The sequence below is a fragment of the Macrobrachium rosenbergii genome, chromosome 7 (genome assembly GCF_040412425.1).
Source record: "Macrobrachium rosenbergii isolate ZJJX-2024 chromosome 7, ASM4041242v1, whole genome shotgun sequence".
Lineage (NCBI taxonomy): Eukaryota > Metazoa > Arthropoda > Malacostraca > Decapoda > Palaemonidae > Macrobrachium > Macrobrachium rosenbergii.
Window position 1 is genome coordinate 62,511,309 of NC_089747.1, and position 22,429 is coordinate 62,533,737.

Sequence of the window (22,429 nt, forward strand, 5' to 3'; positions counted from 1 at the left end):
TCTCTCTCTCTCTCTCTCTCTCTCTCTCTCTCTCTCTCTCTTTAAAACTAAATAATTATACGTTGATAATGTACCGGAGAAAAGAATATTGGAAGTTAATAAGAAGACAGCTATCTATAATCGACCCCCCCCCAATCTCTCTCTCTGTTTAAAACCCAATACTTACTGCGGAGAAAGGAAAATTTTGAATTAATGATTAATAACTAATAATTAGTGTAAATAATCAAGAACCGGACTGGGATCGAACAATAAAAAAAAAAGATGAGTAGCTGTGAAGAAAATTAGAGTTAATAACGGAAGATATAAAAGAGAGAAATATGATGATAACTGTGAATGCAAGTTTAATTAATAATGAGTCAAAAGAACAATAGGCAGGTGGCCAAGACCGCTCCGGATGATAGAGGTAACTTACGCGTGGTGCTTCTGTTGACATAACAAGAGTCGTGTTAAATGTACCTACGAGGCAAAACAGGACGGGGTCTCAAGGAGGTCTTTCCTCTGCTTATTCGTCAGAATTCCAGACGACCGTATGAATGAGGCATCTTTAGCCTCCTTTCTGCATCGCGACGTGTTAAGAATGTCTCCGTTTGAGGTACCTTTTTTCTTTCTTTCGTTAAATCTTTAATGAAAACTCTTATGGACAGAGTCAACAAACTACAAAAACCAAGGAGCTCCAAAATGAAATCAACTTGCTGAGAGATGCAAGCAATAGGAAAATGCGCTTAAATAAAAACATATGAAGGAATAGAAAATAAAACCGACTAAAATTCAGAAGACGTTAGCAGAAAGCAGGGATGAGTTTGCTGTTGTATTAAACATTTGGAGAGCAAATGACCCCACACCTGCATTACGCAAACTACATCACATTTTAGTTGTAACCAAGATCAAACTCCTAGCAATCTGAGTAACATTAAACTGTTTCCTTGTAGTATAATTGTACTGTACAACGAACATAATGAACTCACTTTAATGTATGCAAAATAAACTTGTCCTGGAAGAAAGGAAAAGGTACTTTTACTGTTGTTATTTTTAATGTGCACTAAGTAGTAACTATATATATATATATATATATATATATATATATATATATATATATATATATATATATATATATATATATATATATATATATATATATATATATATATATATATATATATATTTGGGACGTTTTGTTCTTTTCTTCTGTTCCACCCTTACACTAGTGTGAAACAACAGTGATTTCAAGAAGTGGCTGCGCTTTTAATCTGCATTCGTTTTTAATTTAGTACTAATAGTTTTTATATAATTGGTAGAGTATTTAATTCTGAAAATTGAAGGACGTCGGAAAGAGTGGTTTTTGTCTGGATAGGCGGGCCTACAGAGGAAGGTGTGATTATAAAAGCATAGATAATAAATCTAAGTTACATGATTATATTGGGGTAAAAGTGCCGTTAACGTGGCGTCAGTGTGTGCCATTATATAAGAGAACATGCACATTTTTTATATATTGAATCAAGTTCATGTTCATTTGCTCTCTCTCACACACACACACTCAAACAGAAAACCAAGAGCTACATAACGCATAGTTGGTAATGCATTCGTTGCCATCACTGAATGCGCACTCTCTCTCTCTCTCTCTCTCTCTCTCTCTCTCTCTCTCTCTCTCTCTCATCGAACCTTCATCCTATTGTTCATTCAACATGAACAAAATAAATATTTTCTCTACCAACAACGCTGTGTTAAAGACCTTTTAAATCTCTCAAAGTATTTAATATTATTCCCATATAAAATGGGAAATTATTTTCCTTTTTTAATATGAGGGCAGTAATGAGATCTGCTGAATACTTTAAATCTTGGTTAAGGTTATTGACAGAGAAAGAGTAGTATTAAAGCAAATGACAGTTTTGATAATTTTTGTTTCTATAGACTAGAAATTTGTAGTCAACATTCAGAATCTCCTGGATGAACTCAAACATACGTACGTGCCAGATTTACGACTTTTCACATTCACACTTCAAATAACGGACGTAGAACAAACGCGACATCACTTTGTGCTCGCAAAATATTCTTTTGAACGCGTACGTCAGGAAAAAATATTCCAAAATAGCTTTCTGTCTATCTCCTGCAATGGCAGCGAAATGGAATTCTGTAAAAAGACACATGGTGATAGTGGAAGAAATATTCAGTAAACTTTATCGTAAATAGGTAACCGACAGGTATGGATTTTCTCATAATTTGCCTGATACAGCGAGACATAGATTTTATATTATTCCAAAAGGATGATGAGGGTTCTTGAAGAATAATTTTAATGATTATTAGAGAATATTAAATCTTGTAAAAACGGGATTCCTCAAAACAATCTTGAAGAATAATGACCTTAAAACTATAATTTATTCTTTTGACTGTATCCAGTCCAGGACCCTAACTCTTTGCTGCACTTTGAATAGAATGATTATTCTACTTTTTACTTTGACAAATTATTTAGCAGGGGAATATTAAATGGGAGTTTAGGTTAAAAATAGGATGCATCCCCCTGATAATGATAAAAAACACTGTACACCTTTGTGGTATCCGTTAAGAGGGCATTTGGGTATTGAAATTTATATATATATAAAACTATAATTTATTCTTTTGACTGTATCCATGTGCCATATACATTTTTGTAGGAACCTAACACTTTGCTGCACTTTGAATAGAATGATTATTCTACTTTTTACTTTGACAAACACTGATTGCAAAAGAACTGCAAAGCAGGGGATATCAGCAATGACCAATAGATGTCATTGTTCTTCTGAGTGAATGAAATAACTGAAACAGAATTGGTTGTTCACTGATGGGAGTTATAGGTTAATAAATAGGAATAACGCCCTTGCTTTCCACCAAATCTGACGAGTCAGAAATTTATCCCCGTGATTGTGTGTTGATGATTTGCTGATAATGATGAAAAATTGCTGTCGGAAGTTGAGGAAAATTACAACACTGTACACCTTTGTAGTCACAAACGTATCCAAAAGTTAAGAGGGTCAGAAATTATTTCTGTTCCACACGTGATTGTGTGTTGTGATTTCTATATATATATATATATATATATATATATATATATATATATATATATATATATATATATATATATATATATATATATATATATATATATATATATATATATATATATATATATATATATATATATATATATATATATATATATATATATATATATATATATATATATATATATATATATATTTTCTTTCAGTTCCTATATATATACTAAATATGTATTTATATATGAATCTCTTGATGTTTCTATATAACCTACAAGTGTTCACACTCAAAAATTTTGCACATTTTGTACTTATCTCGTTACAAACAACTACAGTGAAACATACTTTAGCCGTCATGACATAATAGGATTCAGGTAGCGAGTTTCGATAGCTTCGAAACTCCTGCCTTATACGGAAACTTTTTTCATTACTTCTCTTGATAAGGGATTTCGCTCTTCCGCCTTTGTTAAGTTTCCATTATATCTTTTTCAGCAGCTGATCCCTCTAAGGTGTTGTTGGAAGTTTCTCAAATTAAACTTTTTATTTTTTACTTGTGCGGTTTGTTAATCATAAAAAATGGAACAGCTTTAACACTGTAATACTTTGATGCATCAGAGTCGAGAGGGAAGTTTTGGCCACTTCAAACAGTACATTTAGACAGGCTGCTCATATATATAAGCAAAATTTCACGACGGACAGAAGCCACCTCTTCACAAACCATATTTTTAAATCCTCTTTCTCCAGTAAGTTTTCATTCAGCACTGCAGTTTAGATATTTCTGGTCTTTTTTTTTTTTATTTTATCGTTAGAGAGAGAGAGAGAGAGAGAGAGAGAGAGAGAGAGAGAGAGAGAGAGAGAGAGAGAGAGAGAGAGAGAGAGAGAATTCTAATATTTCCACACCAGCGCAAAATTTTTCTGCTGAGGAGAGGTGTAATTGCAACCTAGATATTTTCGTTCCTAACAAAATTTTCTCTGATATAACGACCCTAGCTTGCCCCCCCAAAACATTTTCTTTATAGCACCCCTCCCCCCGACATCTCTCATGTAACAGCCTTCGTTTGTAACAAAAGTGAACTTTTGTTGCAGCGGCAAGACTGGGCTGTTGAATAAAGTAACTTCTTTGTGCCCTTTGTAGTTTCCTAACTTTTAAAGGTCTTCCGAAGGTATTTCACTGGTGATTAGATAAATTAACGTTTTGAATTATAATCAGTGTTCAGTAGTTTGCGTTATTTTAGTCAATGGACGTTGGTCAGAGGATTCAACTACAATAACTATGTTGTTTTTTCAATCCAATAAATTATCGTGTAATGATAGCACTGAAACATATACCCTTCTGACTGTCTGATATTTTTTATTCGCTATTTTATCCGCGTCTTTTCTCTTTTTCTTTGGAAGGTGTAATGGTGATAGAAATATACTTTTAGTATCTGTAAACATAAAAGTTTTTGTGAACGAAACTTTCCTATTAAGCTAAATAGATGTCGGTGACTGAACTGTCTTCTGAGCCGTGATTTCCATTCTATGATGCCATAAAATTCTACTTCCGTTGAAGAAAATGTTTCTATAACTCATTATTGTTTGTGGACAATATTATCTACAACATTTAATTCCGTCATTTTCTAAGATACATTCCCCAATATTCACCATCGAGAATTCAACTATCTTTCTTAGACAAAATTCGTTTATTATTATTATTATTATTATTATTATTATTATTATTATTATTATTATTATTATTATTATTATTATTATTATTATTATTTAATTCAGTTATTTTCTAAAGATACATTTCTCAATATTCCAGCATCAAGAACTCGACCTTCTTAATTAGTCAAAATTCGTATATTATTATTATTATTATTATTATTATTATTATTATTATTATTATTATTATTATTATTATTATTATTATTAAAATGAACCCTATTCATATGGAACAAGCGTAGAGTGGCCATTGATTTGAAATTCAATCTTCCAAAAAATATGGTGTTCATTGTAGGAAATAACAGAAGGTAATAGGGTATATAGAGAGATCAGTTATTAAGAAAATAAAATAAATACCAAATAAAAAAATAACTAGATAAAAATGTAAATAACTTATTAAAGAGACGTCGGTGCATATGAAGGTGTCATAGGCCAAACCAGCAAATCTGTTAATAATAGTCAAATTCAATTCAACTTCAATGCCTACACTAATGCCTGAACTGGGTTCCATGTCCATTAAACAGATTCAAAACTTACATTTCTGCATAGAAATTCGTCATGGCAAAGTTTTTCTTGATATCTTTTATATGATATCGTTATTTCTTTATTTTTTTTTTTTTTTATTTCCCATTGTAGTTAGAATAGCTCTCAATATCATTTTGCCAATGACGTACGAGAAATTTAGAGTTTTCTCTCCATTTGTAAATTTTGTGTACAGCAATTTTGGCCCAAGGCTTCCTTGACTTCTGGCCCGCCGGACCTTTAGGTGAACCTGACATGGTCCACTGCCCAGAATAAATGAAACTGTATTTTCGAACAGAAGATTTTAATTCTTGTCTAATGTTAAGTATTTTGCCCAGCAAAATATTTATAATACGTTTAAATCTTAAAAGAAAAGCTGTATTCTCGAACTCTAGATATTGGTCTTTATCTAACGTAAGTATTGTCCTGTACAAGTTATTTTCCAAAAAATCATGAAATATCTGTGATTTGTCTTAATCTCGTGATTTTCAATGTTATTTATAGGACTCCAGCAAGAAAACTAACTATTCTAAATTTTAGTCACAAATATGCAGAGTTTACTAAATAATTACTAATATTTATTAAGGTTTGGTATTTCTTTAAGTTTTTGAATGTGCTGTACCTTATATTATAGAGTTTTCCGAAAATGTGTCGAGGGTTTTCCATTAAAATTGAGGGAGTTTCCTAATTAGAGTTGAACCAAGATTCTACACACTATCAAAAGCTGAACCTAAGATTCCAAAATATGTCATTTCAGAATATCCGGAAATTTATTTTTTTAACGGTTGCAAGTATCTGCTAATGAATTTTCTTTCCTTATTTTAAATCTTTTCTATGTTTACGATTTCTTTTACGACTATTAATTGATAAACATAATGAATTCCCCTCTGGAGCAGCTCCCACAGAGTAGGTGTGCTTGCTAGTGTCTGATTAATGGCGTATGTAATAAACTCATGTGCAGTCTACAAACGTATGGTCATGCCAGTGTGTAGGTCTAGAGTATTCTAAATGAGAGCAATTTTCTTTTTCACCGACAAATTGAATTTTAGGACAAACCTTAATTATGAACATTTTTTTTCTCATTCCACTACTATCATTACTATTTATTGTTTATTACGGTTTATTGGTTTTAGTTTTACTTTGTTAGTCTTAGCAATAATAAATAGGGATGCTTAGAGTCATAGAGTGAATTCGTCCGGAAATAACACTTTCCAAAATAATTACGCAATGAGCCGTTGGAAAATGATCATTTGAAAAACAATGACCCTGGCTAGAGATTAAGCCGAAAAGAAGAATAAGAAGATTTTAGGAAACAAAAAAATGACCATCATAGTGTAATGCAACAGAAAGTAATTGGTAATAACACTCAGTCATATACATTTATATATATATATATATATATATATATATATATATATATATATATATATATATATATATATATATATATATATATATATATATATATATATATATATATAAAAATAATAATATATATATATATATATATATATATATATATATATATATATATATATATATATATATATATATATATATATATATATATATATATATATATATATATATATATATATATATATATATATATATATATATATATATATATATATATATATATATATATATATATATATATATTAATATCACATACACAATTGTGTGCATTAGTAGAATTACTGTATTCAAACATCAAAAGTTACAAGCTTTCTTTCCACATTTCAATGTCACGAGTCCGGGAAGTCTATTGGACCTATAAGAGATTTTGACCTCCATCTCTTGACCTTGGTCCATTGACACGTTTTTTGTCCTTCAACTTATCTTAGTTTTTCTGCCAAGGAGTAGAGAGGGTTGATTGAGGCGGTGACGGGATTATCATTAAAAGACGATGATTCGTTTTCCTAATGAACCTGATTTATTGAGTGTCCAATTTTTTTCATAGCTCATCCCCATAAAGTATTAATCAGGCAGTCGGGTCCTGACAAGTTTCCTCGTTGATTGAGGCGGTCCCAACGATGATTCGTTTTCCTAATGAACCTGATTTATTGAGTGGCAATGGATGTCCTCAATCCCCAAATTACGTGGAGGCAATGGATGTCCTTAATTGATGTAGTTAAGTGATTAGTTTGGGCTTAATTTGTCCTTTCAAAAATAATTGTTCTTTTTGTCAGTAACACACAACAATATATATATATATATATATATATATATATATATATATATATAAATATATATATATATATATATATATATATATATATATATATATATATATATATATATATATATATATATATATATATATATATATATGTGTGTGTGTGTGTGTGTGTGTGTGTATACATACATTTATATTTATATATATATATATATATATATATATATATATATATATATATATATATATATATATATATATAATCTTCTTCTTTCGATCTTCTTAATCCCACTGTATTGCAGGGTCGGCCACTCGACTCAACTTCTCCGTCTATTTCTATTCCTTGCATCTTCTTCGCCCAGTCCCACCTCACCCATATCCCTCCTCACCACATCCATCCATCTGATCTACTGACGACCCACACTCCTGCTCCCCATCACTGGCATGTTCTTAGCTCTCTTGATTGTTTCCACCCCCTCTCTTCTTATTACATAGTATCTCAGACGAGCTTTCCTAGCCTTCTCCTTTACATTACATACACCACACATTCTTTTTATACTTTGATTCTCCCTCCTTTCCAGTAGTGATATTCCAGCAATCCAACTCACCTTCCTCATTTTCCCAACAGTGTTTGGCAACTGCTGATGTCTGATTATTTATAATGCCTTATGTTCTGCAGATGTTGTTTGCTTCGCTCTTTACACGATTTGCCAGTTTCACCATAGTACCCTTCTTCACAGTCTAGACACACTGCCATGTATACCCCCCCTCTAATCTGTTCCCCTTCTACTGACTTTTTGTTTCTAACTATTTTATTCCTAATGGTGTTTTTGTAGCTGCCTATCAATTTGAAATTATCTAGCTTTCTGTTGATGGGTGCAATACACTTGTTGTCCGGGACTGTAATTATTTTCTTCCCTACCAAGTGTTCCTTTTCTATCCTTTCCCTCTCCCCAAAATAGTTTTTCCTTGCTTTGATGTGTGCCCACTCCCACCAATATTTAGGGTAGCCTAATCTCCTAAAACTCTCCCTCAGGCAATCAAGCTCTTCGTCTAAAAATTCGGGACTGTAAATCCTATAGGCCCTGATGGCGAACCCTGTCATTACTCCTATTTTTATTTCTTTCCTATGACTGGAGAACCTATGTATGTATGAATTGGTATGTGTCTTCTTCCTATATACCTTGAATTTTAAATTTTCCCCTCTTAACCAGGACATCCAAGAAAGGAATTTCTCCCTCCTTCTCTTCTTCTATTGTGAACTTGATGTGTTCATTTAGTTTATTTATGTTTTTTAGGAACTAGCAAATCATGTAAAGAGCGAAGTAAACAACATCTGCAGAAATTAGGCATTATAATCAGACGTCAGCAGTTGCCAAAACACTGTTGGGAAAATGATCATAAAATAGACTGGGAAAATATTAGTTTTCTGTACAGGAACACCAACAAATCAGCCAGACTGGTTGTACTGAACGCCTTCATAACTTGCGCCAACAGCAAAATGGCAGGGAACACCGGAAACAGCTTTGAAGACAGCATATCTAGAAAAATAGTATACTCCACAGTAGCAAGGAAACGAAGGAAAAACGCAAGAGAACGCACGGAAAACGGACACCTGGAAGAAGAAGGGAGCAGCGAAAGACCAAGATCACGAGGGGGTGGGGGTCACACAGGAGGAGCTAGGCGATTATAGGATTAAAAGTACCCAGCACACAGATATAAATACAGCTGGACTACGTGTCCGCTCATTGTACGTATACTTGATAATGAGGACTGTTTGTCCAAGAAAGCTTGTAACTTTTTCTGAATAAATGCTCCATTAGATACCATCTAGTTTGAATGAGGTCATTTTAGTAATTCTACTAATGCGCAGAACAATTGTGTATGTGATAAAGTTAATATGTGTATATATATATATATATATATATATATATATATATATATATATATATATATATATATATATATATATATATGTATATTCACAAGCCTATTCTGTGATTGGTCTATCTAGCCCTAAGCACAATCTAATCTCATCTGACTACTTGGCTAAACTTATGAGAAGAGGTAAGTTAACAGTAAATTACATGGTTTTCAAAAGATCAGAAGGATATTGCAAAGGGAGCTCCTCACCAGCTCTTTGGCACTGATATTACATTAGTCATATACAAATAGTGCCAGTGTCAAAAGACTTTACGATCTATGGTGAAATGTCTTAACTATAGAATTAAACCTACTCTGAAATAAAATCACACAGTGGTGGGACCTCTAAAAATAAGTAAATATACAGAATTCTGCCATGAAGGCATATGAGTCTTCAGGAATTACTCTTGAAGTGTTCATAAACAAAGCAGAGACTATGTGAAGCCATCCCTCCAACCAGAGCAGCTCTGCTGCAGCACACCAAACGTTCAGCGTATCAGGCAGCTTGTGTATGGGGTCAGGCAATTCTGCACCAGCCAGAAACAAAGAGTTCAGCTGACTGGGGTTGGGAAAAGATTGGCGAAGACTGGAAAGTCTTCTGGACAGCCAACTCCCCCATTGCAAATTTATGAACAGCTTATAAAATGTGGCTGCAAGTCTGGTTGCCATGGCAGGTGCAAATCCTACAGGCTTGGGCTTACATGCACAGCTTTGTGTAGCTGCAAATGTGAGGTATAATCATAATGTGAGGTGTAACTATAATGTTGCAAATGATGCTTCAGATACATCTGAATGAGAATTTCGTCACACTAAAGGGTGGCACCATGCATCTTTAAAATCTTGCACTCATTCCAGGCTTAAAAAAAGACATTGAACCAGCTTTCGAACATAGATAAGATACTTTGTTACCATACTCCATTACAGTCTTGTGCTTGTATACTTTTCAGAGGCAATAGGGGGTCCCTTTCCAAGATGTAATATTGATAATAGCTCAATAGAAATGCTATAAACAGATTCTCTGGCCTCATAAATGTAGGCATAGATAAAAAATCTCGTCTCTATCTTTCTTAGTTGCAGAGTTATTGAGCAAAATGTTTCATGGTGGCCATTTTGTACGCCATCTTTATGGTAAATATCGTAGTAGGAGCTCTGGTGATATATTCAATTAACTCTTGTACCCAGGAAGACTATTTGAATAATGATTGATCTATTTATTTCAACAATGATTTATTCAAAGTGTCAGAAATCGAAGCAACTGGAGGCCATCTTGAAAAGTGGCGGCCATTTTGAAATTTTGGTTGGACACCCAGATTTTTCAAAAGAGGCGGTTAAAATGAGCACTTGTGCCAAATTTCACGCTTGTATCACAAACTTAAGTATTTTTCTACTTATCTGCTGCACTACTTACCTTTGATTCTGTGATGACGGCAGCGACTGAAAAATGAAATATTAAGTAGTGGTGAATGGGAAGAAAGTGATTGTTCTTTCTTCAAGAAATATCTGACAGTATTTAAATGAATGATAAAGAACTGTGCTTGTCTTTATGCCGTTATGTTTTTAGAATTGCCTTTTTTCTTCTGCTAGTTTATATGTAAGACCATGACATTCCTAAATGGATTCATAACACATTAGGAACCATTTATTATTATTATTATTATTATTATTATTATTATTATTATTATTATTATTATTATTATTATTATTATTATTATAAAATCATTTGATTATAGACACTGTAACCTTTCACAGTCTTTCAATTATTTGTCTATCAGATAATTATCATATTTAATAGTTAGGCATAACACATGTAATTGGTAAATTATATCTAACTGAGCTCTGTAGCAGTGGTGCCTTCTCTTGGCAGCACTGTTTATCCATATTCATTTGCTAAAGATTGTTAGCACCTCCTTCCAAATAGACGTATTTTTCACATCTTTACCTTGACAGATGCAAAGAAAAATAAATGAGTATACGAAAATGAGGAGCGTTTCTCATTGCATTCATTGGTGAGATGCAGGAACCAAAGGATTTTTGATCACCTGTTAATCAGACGAAGCTAAACCAAACTATTTCGCAACGTAGTTTGAGAGCCAAGAGTCATCGCACCTCTCCGATTAACCAATTAGCCAACGACCATATGCTGGAAAGCATAGAGGGTGGAATTAATATAAGCAAGGGAGGAACAAAGTCACCAATTGGTAACGCATACATGAAATACTAATATTCAATCGTTTTTTTTTTTTATTCTTGCATGCGGGGAGAGAGAGCTGATGTTTCCTTCGGCATCAAACTGCGTGAAACAGAACGAGGAGCGTTAATATTATTATGCCCATTGGATCTTTCAATAACCTTTGATCTGCTTTTACGATCAAGTCGTTACCTTCAGTCTGCGCAAGAAAGGGTTCTGTAATGAATAAATGAATATTGAAAGCATGTAAGAAGGAAAGGATCTCTTCTTATATATATATATATATATATATATATATATATATATATATATATATATATATATATATATATACAATATATATATATATATATATATATATATATATATATATATATATATATATATATATATATATATATATATATATATATATATATATATATATATATATGTATATATATATATATATATATATATATATATAGATATATATAATATATATATAATATATATATATATATATAAGTTACTGTGTCACTGTAGTCCTGATTCCTCGTCCGTCATTTGGTCTGATCCCACGGGACGGTGGACTTATTATCAACAAAAATTCCCTTCGGTAACATATATGAAAATATCATTACTTCTGGAGGTAGAGTGAATTGGATATTAAAGACAGACGTTTGTAGCTTTCTGATTGTATATGAATCATGGTGATAATGATAAATAGTCATAATATGGCTACCGCGACAAACGCACTACACGGTCAACATGGCAGAGGTGGGTGGATATCGTCTCCAAACGCAAAACACCTGAGTTCGACGGGTGGGTTGATGGGAGATGGTATTCACTTATACCCTCTCTTGTGGCCGACTGGTTAGTGTGTCACTGTAGTCCTGATTCCTCGTCCGTCGCTGGTTCGATCCCACGGTCGGTGGACTTATTATCAACAAAAATTCCCTTCGGTAACATATATGAAAATATATTAGATAAAGGTAGAGTGAATTGATATTAAAGGACGTTTGTAGCTTTCTGATTGTATATGAATCATGGTGATATGTGATAAATAGTCATATATATATATATATATATATATATATATATATATATATATATATATATATATATATATATGTGTGTGTGTGTGTGTGTGTGTGTGTGTGTGTGTGTGAATTTGTGTGTGCATGTATGTATTATGTATATATATAGTATATATATATATATATATATATATATATATATATATATATATATATATATATATATATATATATATATATATATATATATATATATATATATATATATATATATATATATATATATATATATATATATATATATATATATATTGTTACGTGTGAGGGTCTTGGTTGATCATGTATTATTCAATTTACGTAATTTTTACGGCCCTGCAAACCAAGATTACACGTAACCTGCCACTTGAAGCCAAAAGTTAACCTCAAAGACAGACGTTAATTAGCCAAAGGTCGCCAGTTAAGGGTTATTAACCTTAACAAAGAATATTTGAGATGAATTTGATTTTAAACGCAACGGTTCTTCCAAACATTCGGACGCGAGGCATACAAAGCATCGAGATTTAACCTGATTTTGCTTACCCTAAATCCTAGGTATTTTACTGGAATAACGGGGTTGAAGCTAACAATATAATAATTAGGCTTAATCTAGACTTCGTAAACACATATACACTAAGTGGTGGCTGAAGGAAGAAAACAAAGAAAAAATGTGAAATACAGAAAAGTACTAGTCAATCGACGAATCTTCAACAAGAATCGGACTTACCGTGAATGTCGAGTCGCTGCGCAAACGAGGGACCTCAGGAGTCGTATTCTGGCAGTCTTCCCAATTCACTAATTAAGATAGACGTAGGAGAGAAAGTAATAAAGAACAAAGAATATCGTTCGGGCACGCACGCAGCGTCACCCTGGTTCAGGTTCTCTCTGGAATCTCTCTGACCGACCTGCCGTTTCCGCCAGGTGAGGGCTTATACCGCCCGGGCAATCCGACCTGTTGACAAAGGCATCGTCGAATGCATAGAATAAAGCTTAAGGGCCACCATAACTAGGGGTCATTGAGCGTAAACCCTCTCTGAGGCTTAGGTCCCTAATGCCCTAGCATATTTTGTTTACAAACTTTCCAGCCTATCTCCGCGGCGCCATTTGTCTACTGCGGTGATTGTTATTTTGAAATTGCCTAGCCTACCGGCGGGCAGAGATGTTCTCTGTCGAGGTCAATCTGGACTAATATTCCTACACCTAACTACATCGAGGGCGAACAGCAGTAATATTTATAAAAGCTCCCCCTTTAAGAGGGCCTTCACTCCTTTTCGGGCGTGAAGGTCTATACTAAACAAGCTGTTCGCCTCTCGTAGGTTACTCTCCTTCCCTGGGCAGATTAGTCCTGGTTAGCCTACCTAGCTACAGAACTACCTAACCCTAGATAGGATACGAGCTGTATTCACTACTTTACCTAATTCTAATAGTACTAGAAGGTGCTCACGGTTATTATAGGCTACCTCCTACAATCATGATGTGTTTTAGACCTAGCCTAGTGGTACATTCTATGATATTCCTAGCCTAACCTATCCTAACCCCGACCGTAGCACCAACATAAGAGTTAACATTCTAACTAAATTACAACATGGTTTATGTTTAATACAATTAAAATTTACTAGTTAATTCATGAGGGTTGCCTCATATGATAAATGGGTGCCTCACTGAGGTCTTAGGCCATGCGTGTCACGAGCATCGTGGCTCGTTTCACAATAGTTAAGATTACTGAAATTAGTTAGGCTACTTACATGATTACTGCGGCTCGGTGGTAAGTGGAAAGAACAAGGTTACTAAATTGATGTACTGTACTTTAAGGTGGCCTAGGCTAGGTACAAATAAAAGGAAGAGATCACACTGGCTACCTTCTCTGGGCAAGGGGCCAGGATCACTCTTAGATGTTAGGGCACTGTGCTGAGAGGGCACTAGTGCCAGGATGAGCGTATAGCTCGGCAACTACTGGGCTCTCTTTCGCCCCTTCTTCTTCTTCTTCGGTTTCCTCCAAGGCCTATCAGTAGCTGGCCTAGCAGGTGATGAGAGCACCGACTCGGGGACAGGCCAGAAGGGCTAGCGGGCGCGAAGTCAGGGGCAACTGCAAAAGCTGCGGAGGACTCCCTACTCCGGCTGCTGCGACAACCGGAGCGAGCGATCTCGACTTCTGCGTCCGAGGATGCCAGTTCCTGGTCTTCCAAGGGAGGGTACCATTTCGATCCTCCAGGGTTCATCCCTGGAGTCAATTTTGCAAAGAAGAAGGTTCGGGTGCTGGAGGCTCTCCAGTCGCAATGATCAGCTGCATGGGGAATCCTAAATCTCCCGGAGGGGATTCGCCTCATGATTTAGACCCGGCATAGGGCCTTTTCCATTGGTAGCTCAACGTCCGTGGCGGACGGAGTCTGGCACTGCTCAGTGCTCGCAAGTGGCACTGGCAGCAGTTGAGGGTCAGGCATGCCTGACAAGGGGTCCGGAGGTGCAATACCCTCGGACGACTTGAGTTTGGCTGCGGCAGAGATTCCTGCCCCAGCAGGAGATCGTAGCCTCTCCTAGAGTTTTGTTCGGGGCGTCCGCTGGGCGTTGCTTGCTTGGGCAGCCCTCCCAATTTGTGGAGTGGTCTGCCCGCTTGCACGTCCTGCAGCGGTACTGCTCCTCCTGAATCTCTTCGCGGAGGAGGACCTCTTGGTGGGCCAGCCCTTCGCGATTGGAGAGGGCTAGGCCTGAAATAGGTTGAGTGGCGCCCCTTCCGCGGACCACTTTGGTGGGCGGAAGGTGGAGGTTTGTCATTTTGGGAGTTACAACTGGGGCCTCCGTGGAGGAGGTAACGTGGCTGCGGAGTGGCGTTGGTGACGGGCTTCCGCAGAGAAGATCCCGACCCAACAAGAAGGCCACTCCGGGCCGAATTCCACCTACCACGCTTGAGGCGGTGGGGTATCGTGCCCCAAGGTGTCATAACCTGGAGTTGGACCGTGGGAACGGTGATGGTGTGGCCCTCTATCCACTTCATTTCCCACAGCGGTTTCTTCGTCAACCATGGCACCGGCTGGCACTTGGGCCCTAGTGATCAGGCTAATGTCTGCCGCAGTGTCTACTGTGACCGGAAGGGTCACTGGCAGGCTAGTGCTCTGAAGAGGGGCCACCGAGATGAACTGGGTTTCCAGTCTCTCGGGGTAAAGGATCGGTGCGGACCAGCAGCAGAAAATGAAGTGCTGATTAGGTTGACAAATTTGGTGGTGGGGACATGATGTGGACAGGCCGGAGATCCAGCATTGTAGTGGCTAGCAGCCCCACAGGATCTGCACAGGCCTTTTGGATGGGCTCGGTGGCCTGCAGTAACTGTTGGAGGAGAGGGCTGAGCGGATGAATCGGGAGCGGAGTTCTGGCTGGTAGGGTTAGGCTGCTTATTAGTGCCGAGTTTGTATCGGCATTCAGCTTCAGCGTGGCCCCCCTTCTTGCAATAGTTGCACAGGGTCTTGCTAGGCAGTCCATTCTTCGGGCGAGTGGAGTTCGAGAGGTAGGCCGGAGGGATGATTCGCTTCTGAGAGGTGCTATGCGACTGATTGAAGGTTTCCCACGAATCAGCCATGCGACAAGCTTCCATAAGTGTGGAGGGCTGTTTATCGTTAAGATATACTGCAAGGGCCCTGGCACACATTGGAAGAGGTCTTCTAGCATGGTCCGATTGAAGAGATCCTCAAACGTCGTGCAGGCCAAGGAGTCGAACCAGCGCGTACCGGACTGGGTTTTGTGACATGCCCATTCCGTCCAAGACCAGCCGACTTCCTTGGCAAGACCTCGGAACCGTTGTCTCCATTTTTCTGGGGTTATCTCGTAGGCCTTTGTAATGACTCTACGAACTTCCGCCATGTTGCCTCTCTGGCTCTTCTCCAGTGATGCACGCGCTGCCTGGCTTTTTCCTCCATATGCTTGGCTAGTATTAAGGCTCTCTCCGTCTCCGTGGTGCTGTAGTTATCGAAAAGAGCCTCGATCTCCTCCAGCCATGCTTCTGGCTCGTCCTCAGTCCACTTGGGGACTAGGGAATTGATGCTCGAAATTGGAGCGTTTGATGCAGCAGGTGTAGGACTGGAGGCTTGATGGCTAGCCATAGCTTCGGCATTCTCCATTTTCGCTCTCTCAAGCTCGAGCTCCTTCTCCTTTAGGGCTAACTCAGTTTCCTTGCAGGCTAACTCATGCTGTCTCCTTCTTTCTTCTCTTTCCTCTTCATATTGCCTTTGCTCGGCGTCATACACCTTCTACTTCCTCTTCTTCTTCATACTTCCTCTGCTCGAGTCTTTCTTCCTTCCCGCTTGGCCAAGTCGTCCACTTGCTCCTTAACCCAGGTGGTAAGTTCCGAGCCGGTGAGACCTGCCGCCGTCCCCAGCCCCAGGAAGGTTTTATAATGCTCTGCTGCCATGGTTCTGGTGGGGAAGGGCGTCTAACCGGTCGACTGGGCGTACTTGGGCAGCGAGGAAGTGTCTCTTCAATGACGTGGCACCCTTTCAAAGGTGGCACTGTAGTTTGGTGTGCCGTGTACAGGTCACACTGGTGGCACTCAGTATCCCTAGGCACTGGTGCAGGTTAGGTTCCAGAAGAACTTCTCTTCTGTGTTCCCTTTTGGTTTTGTTTTCTTTTAGTGGCACTTATGGTGCCAATGTGTTCCTAGGGACCCTCTACTGGAGTCCAACTAGGCTATATGGGAGGAAAGGCACTCTACACCCCTGCAGAGTGCAACAATCGAATGAGAGAGAAAGGGAAGGTAAAAGAAGAGAGAGAGAGAGAGAGAGAAGTAAGCTATTCAAGTGATGACAGTGCTGCAAATTATTGGCACTGTGGAATAAAGTGAATTTTTTTTTTTTTTTTTTTTTTTTTTTAAAGATCCTCGTGAGTGGCTGGTCCCAGTACCGGCCCCAGTGCTGGCCCCTTCTTTTTTTCAGAGGGTGAAAACTACTGTTTGCTTCGGTCTGGATAGCAGGCCTCACTCGTGACCGACAGTTTATCACTGTATCGTAATTACTCTTAACTTGTCCTCATCTGTTGTGGGACAGAGGTGTTTCTTTATTTGGTTAAAGTATTCGAATTAATTAGCCTAGTGTCGGCCGTTCTTTCTTTGAAGAGGGTCACGTACACTTAGGTTAGGAATGCTTACTTGAATGACGAGAGAGAGAGAGAGAGAGAGAGAGAGAGAGAGAGAGAGAGAGAGAGAGAGAGAGAGAGAGAGATTTTCAATCAGCTAATTTCTTGCTGCTTGAGAACATGTAAACAAAGATTTTATACATGCACAATGGCATGGATCTTAATAAAATGATATAGATGCGTCGTCTTGGCTTCCTTAGGGATTACTTTATTATCTTAATTTTCCTGGGGGAGCCGACGTCACAAAAGTTTATCGTGAAAATTTTAAATTTTCTTTATATGATTTTTATAGTAGGTATTTGTATAGGAACTTGTGGTATTACTCCTAACTAAGGCCTATCTTTCCTGCCTAAATTATCTTTTGTTTTTTTTTTTCTAGCTAAGATATTGCGAGGTGGGTTCGCTACGAAAGGAAAAAAAATATTGCCCCAAGAGTGGCTGGGAGCAGTGGTCAGGTCACAATGACAAACAAGGTCTTGAGATGGCGGAAAGGTCCCGTTAGGCCTAAATTTCAAAACAACCCTGGCAGCGAAGGAACACCAAAATGGCCGTTCTCTCACAAACAGTTCGAACAATTTCAAAATGCCGCGCGAACACGGCGGAGGAATCCAAGATGGCGGGTATTTTCTTTTTCAAACAAATTCAAAAAAACAACAGAAACAAATGCAGGTATCCAGATTTTACTTTAAATATACCAATCATGCATAGCGTTTTACGTTACGGATGGAAAACTAAATTACCAAACAACTTTGTGTCTTTTGTTATCGTATTCCTCACCCGGACATTAAACAAAAGAATGAAAAGAGAGATGCTGGCTTGCCTGCGTAAATTTACGTTGTTGAACGGTACCTTTATTGTAAAATTACTATTTCAGTTCGTTTGCTACTTCACTGACACGGTTTTGAATGATTCCCGCTATATGCAAACAATAACGATCGGAATTGCCGACGCGATTTCTAAATTACTTTGTGTATATGAAACTGGGCTCCGCGATTCGGCCTTTGAATTCGTTACTTGAACGACTTGATTCACGATCCGAACACGTAATGTCCTTGTCTTAGACGTTATAAATTATGACGCTCTGCTCTCGCGCACCCTTTCCTACCTACGCTAATTCTCGCTACACTTGTTATAACTATCCTCTTTACTGCTTATTATTATGCCTGGTTCCTTGTTTGGAAGAATGAAATGGGGTTCAATATCTGACTTTTATTTTTGGAATTAATGTAATTTTAATTTCCTTTTCTCCAGATTCTTTCTCTAAAATGTACTTTAGATTCTCATAAGGTCGCCAATGTTACGTGTGAGGTCTTGGTTGATCATGTATTATTCAATTTACGTAATTTTTACGGCCCTGCAAACCAAGATTACACGTAACCTGCCACTTGAAGCCAAAAGTTAACCTCAAAGACAGTCGTTAATTAGCTAAAGGTCGCCAGTTAAGGGTTATTAACCTTAACAAAGAATATTTGAGATGAATTTGATTTTAAATGCAACGGTTCTTCCAAACATTCGACGCTTGAGGCATACACAAAGCATCGAGATTTAACCTGATTTTGCTTACCCTAAATCCTAGGTATTTTACTGGAATTGGGGTTGAAGCTAACAATATAATAATTAGGCTTAATCTAGACTTCGTAAACACATATACACTAAGTGGTGGCTGAAGGAAGAAACAAAGAAAAAATGTGAAATACAGAAAAGTACTAGTCAATCGACGAAGCTTCAACAAGAATCGACTTACCGTGAATGTCGAACGTCGCTGCGCAAACGAGGGACCTCAGGAGTCGTATTCTGGCAGTCTTCCCAATTCACTAATTAAGATAGACGTAGGAGAGAAAGTAATAAAGAACAAAGAATATCGTTAGGCACGCACGCAGCGTCACCCTGGTTCAGCGACCGCTGGAATCTCTCTGACTGACCCGACCGCCTGTTTTCCAGGTGAGGGCTTACGCCCGGGCAATCCGACCTTGACAAAGGCATCGTCGAATGCATAGAATAAAGCTTACTGGCCACCATAACTAGGGGTCATTGAGCGTAAAACCTCTCTGAGGCTTAGGTCCCTAATGCCCTAGCATATTTTGTTTACAAACTTTCCAGCCTATGTGAAATGCGCCATTTGTCTACTGCGGTGATTGTTATTTTTAAATTGCCTAGCCTATGGGCTGGCAGAGATGTTCTCTGTCGAGGTGAATCGGACTAATATTCCTACACCTAACTACATCGGTATTTAACAGCAGTAATATTTATAAAAGCTCCCCTTAAGAGGGCCTTCACTCCCTTTTCCATCTTGTGAAGGTCTATACTCAAGCTGTTCGCTCTCGTAGGTTATTCTCCTTCCCCTGGGCAGATTAGTCCTGGTTAGCCTACCTAGCTACAGAACTACCTAACCTAGATAGGATATGAGCTATATTCACTACTTTACCTAATTCTAATAGTACTAGAAGGTGCTCACGGTTATTATAGGCTACCTCCTACAATCATGATGTGTTTTAGACCTAGCCTAGTGGTACATTCTATGATATTCCTTAGCTAACCTATCCTAACACCCGACCGTAGCACCAACCTAAGAGTTAACATTCTAACTAAATTACAACATGGTTTATGTTTAATACAATTAAAATTTACTAGTTAATTCATGAGGGTTGCCTCATATGATAAATGGGTGTCTCACTGAGGTCTTAGGCCATGTGTCACAGGAGCATCGTGGCTCGTTTCACAATAGTTAAGATTACTGAAATTAGTTAGGCTACTTGCACATGATTACTGCGGCTCGGTGGTAAGTGGAAAGAACAAGGCTACTAAATTGATGTACTGTACTTTAAGGTGGCCTAGGCTAGGTACAAATAAAAGGAAGAGATCACACTGGCTACCTTCTCTGGGCAAGGGGCCAGGATCACTCTTAGATGTTAGGGCACTGTGCTGAGAGGGCACTAGTGCCAGGATGAGCGTATAGCTCGGCAACTACTGGGCTCTCTTCCGCCCCTTCTTCTTCTTCTTCGGTTTCCTCCAAGGCCTATCAGTAGCTGGCCTAGCAGGTGATGAGAGCACCGACTCGGGGACAGGCCAGAAGGGCTGGCGGGCGCGAAGTCAGGGGCAACTGCAAAAGCTGCGGGGAGGACTCCCTACTCCGGCTGCTGCGACAACCGGAGCGAGCTTTCTCGACTTCTGCGTCCGAGGATGCCAGTTCCTGGTCTTCCAAGGAAGGGGTACCATTTCGATCCTCCAGGGGTTCATCCTGGAGTCAAATTTTGCAAAGAAGAAGGTTCGGTGCTGGAGGCTCTCCAGTCGCAATGATCAGCTGCATGGGGAATCCTAAATCTCCCGGAGGGGGACTCGCCTCATGATTTAGACCCGGCATAGGGCCTTTTCCATTGGTAGCTCAACGTCCGTGGCGGACGGAGTCTGGCACTGCTCAGTGCTCGCAAGTGGCACTGGCAGCAGTTGAGGGTCAGGCATGCCTGACAAGGGGTCCGGAGGTGCAATACCCGCGGACGACTTGAGTTTGGCTGCGGCAGATTCCTGCCCCAGCAGGAGATTTAGCCTCTCCTGTGAGTTTTGTTCGGGGCGTCCGCTGGGCGTTGCTTGTTTGGGCAGCCCTCCCAATTTGTGGCCAATTCTGCCCGCTTGCACGCCCTGCAGCGGTACTGCTCCTCCTGAATCTCTCTTCGCGGGGGGAGGACTCATTCTTGGTGGGCCAGCCCTTCGCGATTGGGAGGGCTAGGCCTGAAATAGGTTGGTGGCGCCCCTTCCGCGGAACCACTTTGGTGGGCGGAAGGTGGAGGTTTGTCATTTTGGGAGTTACAACTGGGGCCTCCGTGGAGGAGGTAACGTGGCTGCAGTGAGTGGCGTTGGTGACGGGCTTCCGCAGAGAAGATCCGACCCAACAAGAAGGCCACCGGGCCGAATTCCACCTACCACGCTGAGGCGTGGGGTATCGTGCCCCAAGGTGTCATAACCTGGAGCTGGACCGTGGGAACGGTGATGGTGTGGCCCTCTATCCACTTCATTTCCCACCGGTTTCTTCGTCAACCATGGCACCGCTGGCACTTGGGCCCCAGTGATCAGGCTAATGTCTGCCGCAGTGTCTACTGTGACCGGAAGGGTCACTGGCAGGCTAGTGCTTGAAGAGGGGCCACCGAGATGAACTGGGTTTCCAGGCTCTCGGGGTAAAGGATCCGGTGCGGACCAGCAGCAGAAAACGAAGTGCTGATTAGGTTGACAAATTTGGTGGTGGGGACATGATGTGGACAGGCCGAGATCCAGCATTGTAGTGGCTAGCAGCCCCACAGGATCTGCACAGGCCTTTTGATGGGCTCGGTGGGCTGCAGTAACTCGTTGGAGGAGAGGGCTGAGCGGATGAATCGGGAGCGGAGTTCTGGCTGGTAGGGTTAGGCTGCTTATTAGTGCCGAGTTTGTATCGGCATTCAGCTTCAGCATGGCCCCCTTCTTTGCAATAGTTGCACAGGGTCTTGCTAGGCAGTCCATTCTTCAGGCGAGTGGAGTTCGAGAGGTAGGCCGGGGGATGATTCGCTTCTGAGAGGTGCTATGCGACTGATTGAAGGTTTCCACGAATCAGCCATGCGACAAGCTTCCATAAGTGTGGAGGGCTGTTTATCGTTAAGATATACAGCAAGGGGCCCTGGCACACATTGGAAGAGGTCTTCTAGCATGGTCCGATTGAAAAGATCCTCAAACGTCGTGCAGGCCA